General features: G+C 41.7%; 1 long non-coding RNA gene across 1 annotated transcript in view; it reads left to right on the forward strand.

The window, feature by feature from the left end:
* Positions 1-1694, forward strand: part of LOC105549232 — a 13849-nt gene extending 12155 nt beyond the window's left edge. The window contains exon 3 of the long non-coding RNA XR_001007518.1: positions 1540-1694. This is a non-coding gene — a long non-coding RNA (uncharacterized LOC105549232). The remainder of the gene's footprint in view (positions 1-1539) is intronic.
* The last annotated feature ends 10656 nt before the right edge of the window (positions 1695-12350 follow it).

Genomic DNA, 12350 nt, shown 5'->3' on the forward strand with positions numbered 1-12350 from the left:
GCAAGGAAGTCAGGCTCCCTTGTTGGTCCATGGGCTGCGGGCTTTATACAACCTCCTGGGAAATAAGGCGATTCTTCCATATGGCTGAAAGCGGTTCTCTGGGGAGACAGCACCTACCCAGGAGTAGCCAATACACACCAACCTAACCCAGAGGGTCCGCACACTGTATTAATAGCATCCATTACTGACTTTTCCTGATGACCCTTCTCACGTTTCACCTTGTGTTATATGAATTCATATTCTTGTCATATTTATACTAAATTGTGAGTTCCTTGAGGACGAATTAAGTGCAATATTTATATTTGAAGTTTTCACAATACCTAGCTTGGCTCCTGGATAACAGAGCACTGGAAATAACTTTGAAATTGCTTGCCAGGACTTAATTTATAACTGGATGGGGCTCTAGAATATAATTTCAATTCATTCTATCTTACTGTAGAGCAGACCGTTACTATTCACGGGGAAACTTCCTGAAAGTCCAGAAATGGGCAAAATTCCTAACACTGATATAACCAGAGTTACCAGAGTTAGTATGAGTATCAAAAAGCAAGGGTGGGTTAAGAAGGGCATGGGCTAACTAGGCATAGCGACTTGTTCCTACATGTTAGACTTACAGTGTAAAGTTAATATCCAGGCCTCCACAAAATGACACGTTTCTACACATTGTGGACCTTCTGGATTCCTATACAGTCTGATTCCGAAATATTAAATCTGTGAATGCCATGTGTTTGGTAGGCATAATTGTTAAGTTAATAAATGATGCATAAAATGGAATAATGTATTATAAATACATATGTTAAAAACCCTTGAAAAAGCATTGAGTATAAAAATGAAAAGGAAACCTGAGAATAACTGTTTTATTCACACTTCCCATTCCTCGCTGGTTTTATCCAATCTCATTGCTTCATACGCCCTCTGTATTCTGAGCCCCCTCCGCCAGGTTTATGTCTCCTTCTATAGTTCATCTATGCTATTAAGTATGCAGACATAACCTCCCCCAAATGAAGCTCTTGATCTTCCCTGCAAACACTGACGTCTTGTGTTTATCATCATCTAAGTCTCTGGCAAATCTAATCCTAGTACCTCGAGTCACAAAATCTGTGGATTATCCCTGACTCTTGTCTTTTTCTCACACTGAATACTCAATTCCAATACAAGCTGTAGGTGTTACCTACAAAACATGCACAGACTCCAACCACTGCTTCCACTACACTGTCACCTCCACAGTCCAAGCCATCGTCATCTCTCTTGGATGACGGCAATAATCTTCCTGCTTTTACCCAGTTTCTGTCTTTGACCTACTTCACAATGTTTTTAATACAGTCCCCAGAATGCTCCTGTTAAAATATAAGTCTCAGCATTTCACACTTCTGCAAAAAAAAAAAAAAAAAAAAAAATGTTACCTTTTGTGTGAAAATATACTTTCTCTACTTATTTGGTCATTTACTCATATATTCATCTTACATACCTGTACTGATTATCTTCAATGCCAAGTACTAAAATCTCAAGGAAGACTAAAACAAAAGTATTCTTTTCCAGAGTCATGCTGTATTATCCAGAATACTTATGCGTCTGCATTCCAAAGATTGGCCACCCAAACTTCTTCATTTATGAAACGTTTCTCAAAGTAGTTGATTGCCTGAAATTGGACGATAGTAGCCTCAAGAAACACTTACAAACATTAGCCAATTACAGAGTATTTTGGTATGTTTGAGGCTTTATAAATCCCTGACCATCCAGGGACTTAAAATCCTGTTGGCAGAGACCATCAATATTAAAACACTTATTTTCACAGGCATTTATTAGTTACTAATTTTGTGCTAGGAATTGTGCTAGGTGAAAGGGGATATAATGATAACATAATGCCTTGACTTTGTTGTTAAAAATGTTTTAGTCTAGTTGGGAAGAAGACAGGTTTACACAGTACATTTAGAGCAGTGGTTTTCAACTCTGACTCTACATTGAAGAATCCAGTTAAGAGTTTAGGAAATTTCAACATCTGGGTCTCACTATCAAGATCTCCCTCGGTCTGAGATGTGACCCATGCATTAATTTTCTTGAAAGCTTTCTAGAGGATTCTATAGTGATGCAGGATTGAGAGTGGGTAAAGTATCCAGTAATGAATGAATTATTGCTTTGCTTATTCTCATTGCTGTGCACAATATGTCTTCTTGACTTTGTCAGGGAACAAATGACTCATAAAATAACCTGATCCTGATGGACCAGAATGTGGTAAGGTAAATATTCTAATTAAAATAGCACTATCAAGTATCTTACATACAGAATACATAATAATTGTCACATTTTTGGCTTTTAATAAATACTTTCCAAATATATGAAAAGACTCAGGAAACAACTATAATTCTTGAATTTGTAATTTATAATCTGATCTTTTTAAGAGATGAACAAAGTACTTCAGAGTCCTCTGGGTCATTACTACAGGTCTCATATCTCATTTAACAAGTGGAAAAGAAGTGAAAAATTGACCTGAATTATTACAAACTGACCACACACACATGCAAACAATCACACACATGCATGCACACACACACACACACTCTATATGCTCTTTTAAAGACAGAAAGAGAAAAGAAGTTCTATTTTTCAGAGATTTTTTTCATGCCTATCTCTCATTTTGGCTTTCTAACTGTTTTATGAAATAGGCATTCTTATTTGGATTTTGCAGATCAAGAAATTAAAGAAAGCTTAAATAACTCAAGTGGCTTCTCATAACTAGAAAGAGTCAGAACTAAAATTTTAAGCTAGATTCTTCATAGATTTTTTTTTACTTTTTCACAGATTTTTCATATTAAAAATGGTTTGCAGGAAAATGTACAGTGATTTGCATTATTTTAATGACGAGTACACAGTAATTAAAGAAATTTAAGTAGTGTTATTTTGTTTCGTTTGTTATTAATTTTTTTTTGTGAGTTGGAGTCTTGCTACATTGCCCAGGCTAGTCTTGAACTCCTGGCCTCAAGTGATCTCCCACCTCTGCCTCCCAAAGTGCTGAGATTACAGGTATGAGCCACCACACCTGGCCCATTTTGTTTTTTAATCAGGACATCACAAAATACATTGGCCCACTAGTTTGCCAAACGGAGCCTTGCTGGGACCAAAAAGCACTCCTGTCTTCCAAAACAATAAACTCATTCCCAAGGGGAAGCTCAGCCGTAGGGAACTGGGAATCAGAAATTCTTCTGATTGTATTCTAGGCAGAGTCGACCTGGAATTAAAAGTCTCAAGCTTCTTTGAATTAGGCACTTCATGTGGGCTTTTGCAAAGCACTCTTAAGATTTTTGAAGCGCTGTACCGGTTTCTGGTGGAACACTCCTTTGTATTGTTGTTTGTTTTAATTGTTCATGAGAAAGACATGTCGTTGATAAGTGATTCGTTTTTACAAACAGATTATTGGGAGGTAGCATCCTAAATATTGTAAAAGATGAAAACAGCAGGGTATTCGGATCACCTTTGAAATAGCAGCATCTAATCTTAATTTCTTTCTGTGAAGATTACAAAAAGAGAATATGAACACAATTCATTCAGTAAATTAGTGACAAGAAATATAAAGGTTTATACCCCCAGTGAGAAATTAGTTGTTTCAGGCATCTAAAGGAACTTAAATTGTCAAACACTCATGGCATCCAAAAGGGCCAACTTGTGCTGACAAGGAAATGAGAAGTAATGTAATGTTGTCATCAAAGTCTAGGTTTGAAAAGGAAGCATTGAGAATGTATTAGAGAAATATCCAAATGAAGATAAAAGAGAGTAGTCTGATTCTCTACTTGAGTGTAGGAGAATTATTTGATCCTCTGGCAACCCAAAGAGAAAGGATTGTTTTAAAGAACTTTCAAGATGCTGCACTTCTCTTTATTTGAAGTATTTCAGTCCAAACCATTTATTAAAAGTAAAACTCTATGTGATAGGCCAACATGCAAATATGTCTTATCAGTAGAGACATGCATAAAATTGTAATTTCATTCATTCAGGTAGCAGTTATTTATGGAATTCTCACTCTATTCCTGGTTCCTACTGGGCACTGGTAATAGAAACTGTAAATAATAGAGACTTTGTTTCTTTCACCAAGAAACATACTATCTATTGAGCAAATCTTTTAAGTTTCAAAGGAAAAAAAATCGTATGAAGTTTGCAATCATCATGTGAATATAACAAGTAAATGTGGTCTGTGCATTATCCCTATGTGGAGACAAATTCCACACAATATATTTTTCTGGAATAACATTGTTTTTTTCTTTCTACCATTTTAGATTATCAACTCTTTCAGAATAATGGTTTTATATTCCAGTTGTAACTGTCATTTGCATACTGTAAATGTTCAGAAATGCTTGTTAAATGAAACAGAAAGAGTGAGAAAAAGTCATTTTTGTTTATTTGGTTTTTGTTTGGCTTTGTTTTTGAGACAGAGTCTCATTCTGTGGCTCAGACGGGAGTGCAGTGGTGTGTTCATAGCTCACTGCAGCCTTGGCTTCCCAAAGGGTTGGGATTACAGGCATGAGCCCCTGCACTCAGCCGAAAGTTCTTGCCTTCAAGAAGAGTTGCTGTTCAACAGGCATAAAGTTTCAATTATATAAGCTGAATAGGTTTTAGGGATCTGCTGAACAATATTGTTCCTATAGCTAACAGTACTTTATTCTGCACTTAAAAATGTATTCAGAGAGTAGAACTCATGTGAAGTGTATGCGATGGTCTGAATGATAGTGTCCCCATGAAATTCATTATGGTGGAACTGATCTCCTCCCGTAAAGTGGAAGCTTTGGGAGGTGATGAGATCGTGAGGGTGGAGCCCTCGTGAATGGCGTTAGTGTCCTTATAAAAGAGGACCCAGAGACAGCTGTCTTGCCCCTTCCACCATGTGAGGACCCAGTAAGAAAGCACAGTCTATGAACCTGAAAATGGCCCCTCACCAGACACAGAATCTGCCAGCTGTTTGATCTTGGACTTCCAGCCTCCAGAACCGTGAGAAATAAATTCCAGTTCTTTAAAAGCATCCAGTTTATGGTACGTTGTTATATAATCCTGTAGAGACATAAACAGTGTTCTTACGACAACAATAAAAAATGTAATAGATTGCAGAGAACAAACGCACAAATAATGCATTACGAACAGTGAGACTGGAGTTAAGGAAGAATACGTGATGTAGGAACAGGGGCAGGCAAACTGTGTGTGTGTGTGTGAGAGAGAGAGAGAGAGAGAGAGAGAAACAAAGAAAGACAGACAGACATACACATACACACACACACACAGAGAATTTCATAGAGGAGATAACTTTTGAGCAGATTTATTAACACTGAGAATAAATTTCAGGCAAAGTGAAGAATATACATTGTCCTAAAGGTCAAAATGTTGACACATTTTCCTGAGTCCAGGCAGCTTCTTTTTTTTTCTTTCTTTTTTTTTTTTCTTTTTTTGAGATGAAGACTCACTCCATTGCTCAAGCTGGAGTCCAGTGGTGCAGTCTCGGCTCACTGCAGCCTCCACCTCCAGGGTTCAAGTGATTCTCCTTCCTCAGCCTCCCAAGCAGCTGGGACTACAGGAACACACCACCATGCCTGGATAATTTTTGTATTTTTAGTAGAGACGGGGTTTTACTATGTTGGCCAGGCTGGTCTTGAACTCCTGAACTCATGATCTGCCTGTTGTGGCCTTGCAAAGTGCTGGGATTCCAGGCGTGAGTCACCACGCCCGGTCCCCCAGGCAGCTTCTTATGGATGGACATGAAAACATTATCATCTAAATCATCATCATCCTGAGGGCTCTAAGATATATTGGTTTTTGATTTGTGTTTTATATGTTTTTCTATAACTCAGTAGAAATAAAGCCTACCTGGATTAGTTTGCTGATTTCTCCAGCAGTGTTATTTTCTCTTAAAATTAGGGCTTAGATATGGAAACGTCGCTAACGTAACAGTTGCTGATATATTACTCTAGTATTTTGTGGGATGGACTTTGGGAGACCATTGAACTCAGTCTTCAGTGGTCAGGACTCTCCATTCTTTAAAGCTAAGTGGAAGCGGATCATACATCTCTGGACACTTTCTGGCACTGCTGATTTGGTGGTGTGCTGATGACGTAACTAGTGGTACATAATGATTATCACTCCAGAAGCAGAAGGCTGTTCCTATAGCCTGGTAAAGACACAGGAAGGGGGTTGGATTAGGATGAGGTATAATCCTTTTATACCTTCATACAGAAAATAACGTTTAAAAAGTGCTTCTCAGAAAGCTGTGACTGAGAATTTTCTGTTTCCTGGAAGCAGTCTGGTGACAATATTTTTTGCTGAATTTCAAAAGGGCACCTATAAGTAAAGCCATTATATTGACCATGCTAAAAATATCCAAGCAAGGCAATCACTGTACACAGGTTGTGTTCTGTAAGCCAGGAAGTGCTGGCATCTCTAAAACCCTTCGGTGGATTTGAGGAGGATTACCTCCTTAATTGTGTCTTAGACAGGAGCTGGTTGAGGTTGGTTTGCGGTCTGGTGAGCTTTCTGCTTTTGTTCTGTCATTGCCTGGCTCCTTCTCACCCTTGACTGCTGCAGATGAGAAGAATGGGAGGAGGACTGTTCTCTGGAGGGTGACGCCGAGCCCCTCTGACAGCTACCTGTGGCTCAGGCAGCTGTGCCTCCCAGGGGCTTGGTTGGCCACGGTCCACTGGATCCTGGAGTCCGCAGTTAGGAAGGTGTCAGAGAGGAACCATGCATTCTTGCTGCCATGGGAGGTGCAGGGAAGAACCACTGCAGGGACCTAGAAAGAGGGATCATCACTTTGCCTTTTCCAGCACCCTACACACACACACTCATACAGAAACACACACACTTACACACACACACGCACACACACACACTTACATAAACCCACACACAAGTAGGAATCTTTCTGAACCATAATCAGAGATGTGGTATTTTTAGGTTTCGTTTCAAAGGTGTTCCTCCAGGCACAGGCACCTGCTTCTGCTAGGGCTCTCCTGCTTTCGCTCTCCACAGCATTTCCCCTCCCTCAGGCCTCGATGTCCTCCTGCAGATACAGTCAGGCCTCATGCTATGTGCTGGGTGATGGGGAGAAAGGCAGGAGAGCATTAGGGTCACCTGGTGTTTCAATCCCACCTCCCTCCTTTACTTGCTTGGTGACCTTCAGCAAAGCACTCAGTATTTCTGCATCTCAGTTTCTCCAACTGTGTTTTGAGGATGACACCACCTCCCAACCTCAGGGGTGGTCATGAGGGCTGCATGAGTTAATATCTGTGAAGCATCTTGTAAGTGTCCCTGGCATATAGGGCAATCTCATTCTTTGCTTTGATGAGCATTTTCCAAGCCCATCTTAGTCATGGGAATAAAGATTAGTATCTCTCCCTCCCTCCTTGGGTCTTAGAACAAAGTCCTCACCGTGTCCCAGCTCTGGAGATGCATGCACTGCTTCAGCACAGCTGGCAGGGTTTATTTGTCCCCATCCCTGTGATCCAGTGCCCCAAGCGAGAATTTCCAGACCTCTGTGCCATGGAACACTTGCCTGTGCCATTCTAACCATGCCCGGACTCCAGCCAGTTATCAATGGAGGCTTCGCCTTGGCACTATCCCAAAATGTTGATGGCTTGTCCGGGCTCCTTCAAGGAGAAGGAGACATTCTGTTCTGAGTTTCAGCCCCATGGGGGTTTTTCTGTCTTTTCTTGTTTTGGTCAGATTTTCCTCCAAAAGCAGTACTCATATCTCTACTACACTCATTGATCAAGAATTTCCTGTTTGTAGAAAAATCAGAAACGCACACACACACACACACACACACATACACGCACACACGGTGATCAGTAAATTGTGGCTCAATAAAACAATATGCAAATGACATTAAAATGAGGTTTTCAAACAATGCCTAGCTGAATAGGAAAGATGCTAATGATATAATTTAAATGAAACAGATAAGATGTAAAATTGTATATTTAACACGGTTTTATGCACGCATGATTAGATGAATAGAAAAACGTGGATACTTATTTGGTAGTGAAATCATAGGTCATTTCTATAGTCTTCATAATTTTGTACTTTTTCCCAACATTTTAAAAGTGAACTTACAGTACTTTAATAATGTGAGACAAAAAAAGCAATGAATAGTGCTATTTTTAGGAAATCTGAATAAAAGCCATTTATATAATCCCTCTGGGGACTTAGCATTATCTATATTCCCCATTCATCAGACTGAAAACCTTCTAACTCTGATATCATTGGAGGAATCCTTTGAAGAACTGCAATGCAAATTTGGAGAATTTGTTGTGGTGCCTCTCACAGAGCCAGTCTATAAGATGAGGGTGCCTGAAACTCTTATTCCCACCCCCACCCAGGGCTAACTCTTTCTCCATTGACAGGGCTCTCTCCAGCAGCTCATTTTTCTTGCTTCCAGTTTATCCCTGAATTCCAAACCTCTTCATTCTTAGAATGGAGGGCAATGCAGGGCGTCTGCCTTGAGCCCAGAGCGGAAGTGTGCGTCAGCCCTGTGCGGCCAGGGATGTTTGTCTGGTGGCATGAGGTAACACAGCACATCACCGGATACTAAGATGAAATGCACTGACATCATCAGACTGTGTGACTGACAAAGCCGTATGGTCACACAAAAGGACAGTAGTCTTACCTATTTATCCTATACTCTAGAATGAGCTTTCCTTTCATTTCCACATCACATAGCCCAGAGATAAAATTATTTTCAAAGGGTCGGGTTGTGTTTTTCTGATATTGCTTACACACACTGCAATAAATGAAATCATCTTTTAGGTATTAAACTATCAGGAATGGATAGTTTGAAAAAAGGACACAGAGTGCAAAAAATGCCCAAGAGGAACACGGTTTGCCCTTTGCCTTCTGGGATTCTAGACTGATCGGGGTGAGAGGGAACAGGAACCCCCGGGTTTATCTCCCTCCTCCTGATGAGTTCCTCAGCTCCTATGGAACACTCCAGTCTGACTCCTGTGCCAGGCAGTTAGCACTGAGGACGGATTGTCTTGGCATCTTTATTGGTTATACACTCCCTCATATTGTGAACGACATGACATAAAACTTACTGAAGACAGAAACAAAGCATGAAGTGCTCATCACAGTTTCAGCGCTAACCTGGTTGACAGGGGGAATGTGCTGGTGGTATTGACAAGGAAGGAACTGGGTAGCAAAGAGAGAGCCAGGTTGAGCCGGAGTTTACTGTAGCATAGCCACTGTCCAGCAGTCACGTGCTGCCCCGGTGCACGTTGGGGGATGTGCCCTTTGACCTGAGCAGCTCTTGCAGTGTGCTATCAGGGCTGCAGTTTCCATCACAAGGGAGGAATCGACAGAAGTCCCTGCTTTGGCTTCATCGTGGAGCTTATGTGTGTGTTCCTGAGAGAACCCTGCCTCTTGGATGCATTAGCCTCTCACCTCCTGCCTGTGGCTTCCTTCTTGATGCTGAAATTTTGGCAAGCCAAAAATATCCTTGCTTAGCGCAACCCAGAAATGAGGGGTGACAAATGCACAACCCGGAAACGGGGGGCTGCAGATATCTCACGGATAAACTATTCCTTCTTTCTCTTTGCAGAGGGATAGTCCTGGGAAACAATTCCCAGAGCGTCAGTTTTCCCAGGCACCTGGCAACCTGCCTGCACTCAGTGGCTTCCAGCTTCATAGTGCACCCTCATCTTGACGTCTTCTCTTCTGCTGCGCTCTTTTCTTCCCTCAATCTTGCTCCCTAAGGTTGTGCTAAGTCTCCTCAGACTCTAGGAATCTAAGCTAAAAAACTGCTTCCTAGAGGGTGCCTTCTTGCTGTGTCCTCACGTGGTGGAAGAGACAAGGCAACTCCCTGCAACCCCTTTTACAAGGGCACTAATTCTATTCATGAGAATAGAGAGTTCTATTCATGAGAATAGAATTCACGACCTCATCACCTCCTTAAGCCCTCCCCTCTTAGCACCACCAAAGAGCGAATTAGTTTCAGTGTGCATTTTGGAGGAGTTCAAGCATTAGAGCACAGCATCAGCATTTTATAGTTCTCTGCATCCCCTGGACAACCCTATCCTGGCTCCCACATGCAAGCTACTACATTAACTTGTTTGGTTTCTCAGAAATCCCAACTACTTGAAGGACCCACGGGAACGTGTAAGCATTTTGGCTCAGGAGGAGAAAAGCAGGCTGAAGGGGAATACGTGGTACGGGGCTAAAGAGAAGAGGACGGACAACTATGACTATCTGAAATTCAGAAGAAGAGAGAAGATTGTAATTTTTATAAAATACTTTCATAAATATTATAAAATTTTAGACGTTCTCATAAATGACTTCAAGGCATACAGAAATCAGTGGCTGAAACCTGAAGTCATCGCTGAGTGCCAACACATTTGAGTAGATAACGCCAAGTGCCTGGCCAGGCTCAATGGAAATGGTTTGAGGGATGGGAAGATATTTCAGGGAAACAGCCTGAATGTCGATGGGGAAGGCGGTGCTTGGGTGAGAAACGGGAGAGGCTGATGATGTGGGCCATACCTGGGCTTGTGTTGGAAAACGACCGCCTGGCTGTCCCCATAAAACATTTGAGTTTGCCAAAACAGATTCAGTATCTCTCCCAGGTTTCCCTCAGACCTGGTTTAGGGCATGGTTTCCCTTAAGCAAATGATGAAGAATGAATGCAGAGGAGAGATTGCTGTGAGAACTATTTTTCTTGCACATGTGCAGCTTGCGTGTGCCTGAAGACACGCGACACCAATTATGCCCCATTATAAATAGGAGCCGCTCTAGATCCAGGAAGGAACACGGTGAACAATGGGATAGCACCAGTGTCTGAATAGGAGGAAAGTGATGGCAGGAAGCAACCGTATTATTTCAAGTTTAAATATACTATATTAAGTACTGGAAAAGTACAAGGAAAAAAAACTGAAAAAGTCATGAACCAAGTTATAACATTTTGAAGCACTTGAGGTTGCAGTACCAGGACAAGTGCCCCTTCTGACCATCAGACTCACTTTTTACTAGAACGGGGCAGCCTGGAGGTCATCCCTTTTTTCTGGGTCATCCAAAGCCCCCTCATTTTTTCCTCCCAAGCAGTGAGAGGCCATCCAACTGTGTGACATGTTTGGTTTGGTACGTTCCACATTCTGAAAAGAGAAATCTGCAACACTGGGTTTGATTTCCTGCCAGCAGATGTCCTTCTCCATCAAATCAAAGGCAAAAGAACCCAGGCCCACTCTTCGTGTTTTCAATTTTCTGAGCCTTGGCTCTGTGGGGGTCTCTGCAGCTCTCGGGGGGTTGGGCTTGCTGCCAGGCGGCTTCCAAGGCTGGCTTTCCCCTGGCTCAGGCACTGCTGAAGTTCTTGACCACCAGGGTTAATGGAGTCCATCTGACATGGCAGGTCTGGCAGGGGCCCCCCAGGGGGATGTACCCTGGGGAGAAGCAGAACCTGCTTTCGCTCTCAGAGGCTGGAGCGGGGCTGGAGGAAGGCGGTCTCCTTATTACAACTGGGATTTGAGTGAATATGACTCTGATCGTCCTAAATCATTGAGACTCTATCCTGGTGAAGCACTTCCCTCCAGTCAGCATGCCGAGGACCAGATGGGGGCAGTTGGCCCAGGGCCACCAGACACCACTGGACGGAGGCCCACGCTGGGTAGGTGCACCTTCCCACAGGCCCTCAATCAGTCCCTTAGAAGCTTGGAGAGGATCGTTTAGGTGACGAATGGCCAGGAGAGAGAAGCACAGGGGAAAACTCCCTCTGTCTTGGCATAGATCTCCACTGCTGCAGAAGGAAGTCCTGCAGGCAGACTTCATCGCAAACCTCAGGGAGGATTTATTTGCACCAAGGGAGGTGGGATTGCGTCCTGTGTCGTAATTAACATCAATGAATTTCTCTTTAAGTCAAGAATTTTTGTTTGTTATCAAGCCTTTTGTTAGATTAATCTGAAATCTCCAAAAAGAGGAGATAAGAGAAATTTCCCTATCTTATATTCAGAAAAATATGGCACGTGTAGTTTATGTGAGAAGCTAGAGTCAAGGAGAATGTGGAGTGGGGTAGGTATAGGATCCCGTTGAGTAAAAATGAGGAAGTAAAGAAAATATTTGTAATCAGCATTTATTATGTAGCTACCTACTATGTGCAGATATTACAGTAGGGAAATTTACACATCTTTTTTTCTTTAAAGCCCTGAGTTGTTCTTTAAGATTGTAATTATTAACCTTGTTTTAGATATTTGGAAACTGATGCTAACAGGCTAAGTATATTTCTAATATGACAAAGCTAATAGAAGTCTAATATGACAAAGATAATAAGTAGTATTTGAACACATTTGTCTGAATCTACAACATAAAAATAAGGAATACTGTGCCCAACCCCAGGCATA

Source organism: Mandrillus leucophaeus, unplaced genomic scaffold (assembly GCF_000951045.1).
Source record: "Mandrillus leucophaeus isolate KB7577 unplaced genomic scaffold, Mleu.le_1.0 Scaffold1110, whole genome shotgun sequence".
NCBI classification, from domain to species: Eukaryota; Metazoa; Chordata; class Mammalia; order Primates; family Cercopithecidae; genus Mandrillus; species Mandrillus leucophaeus.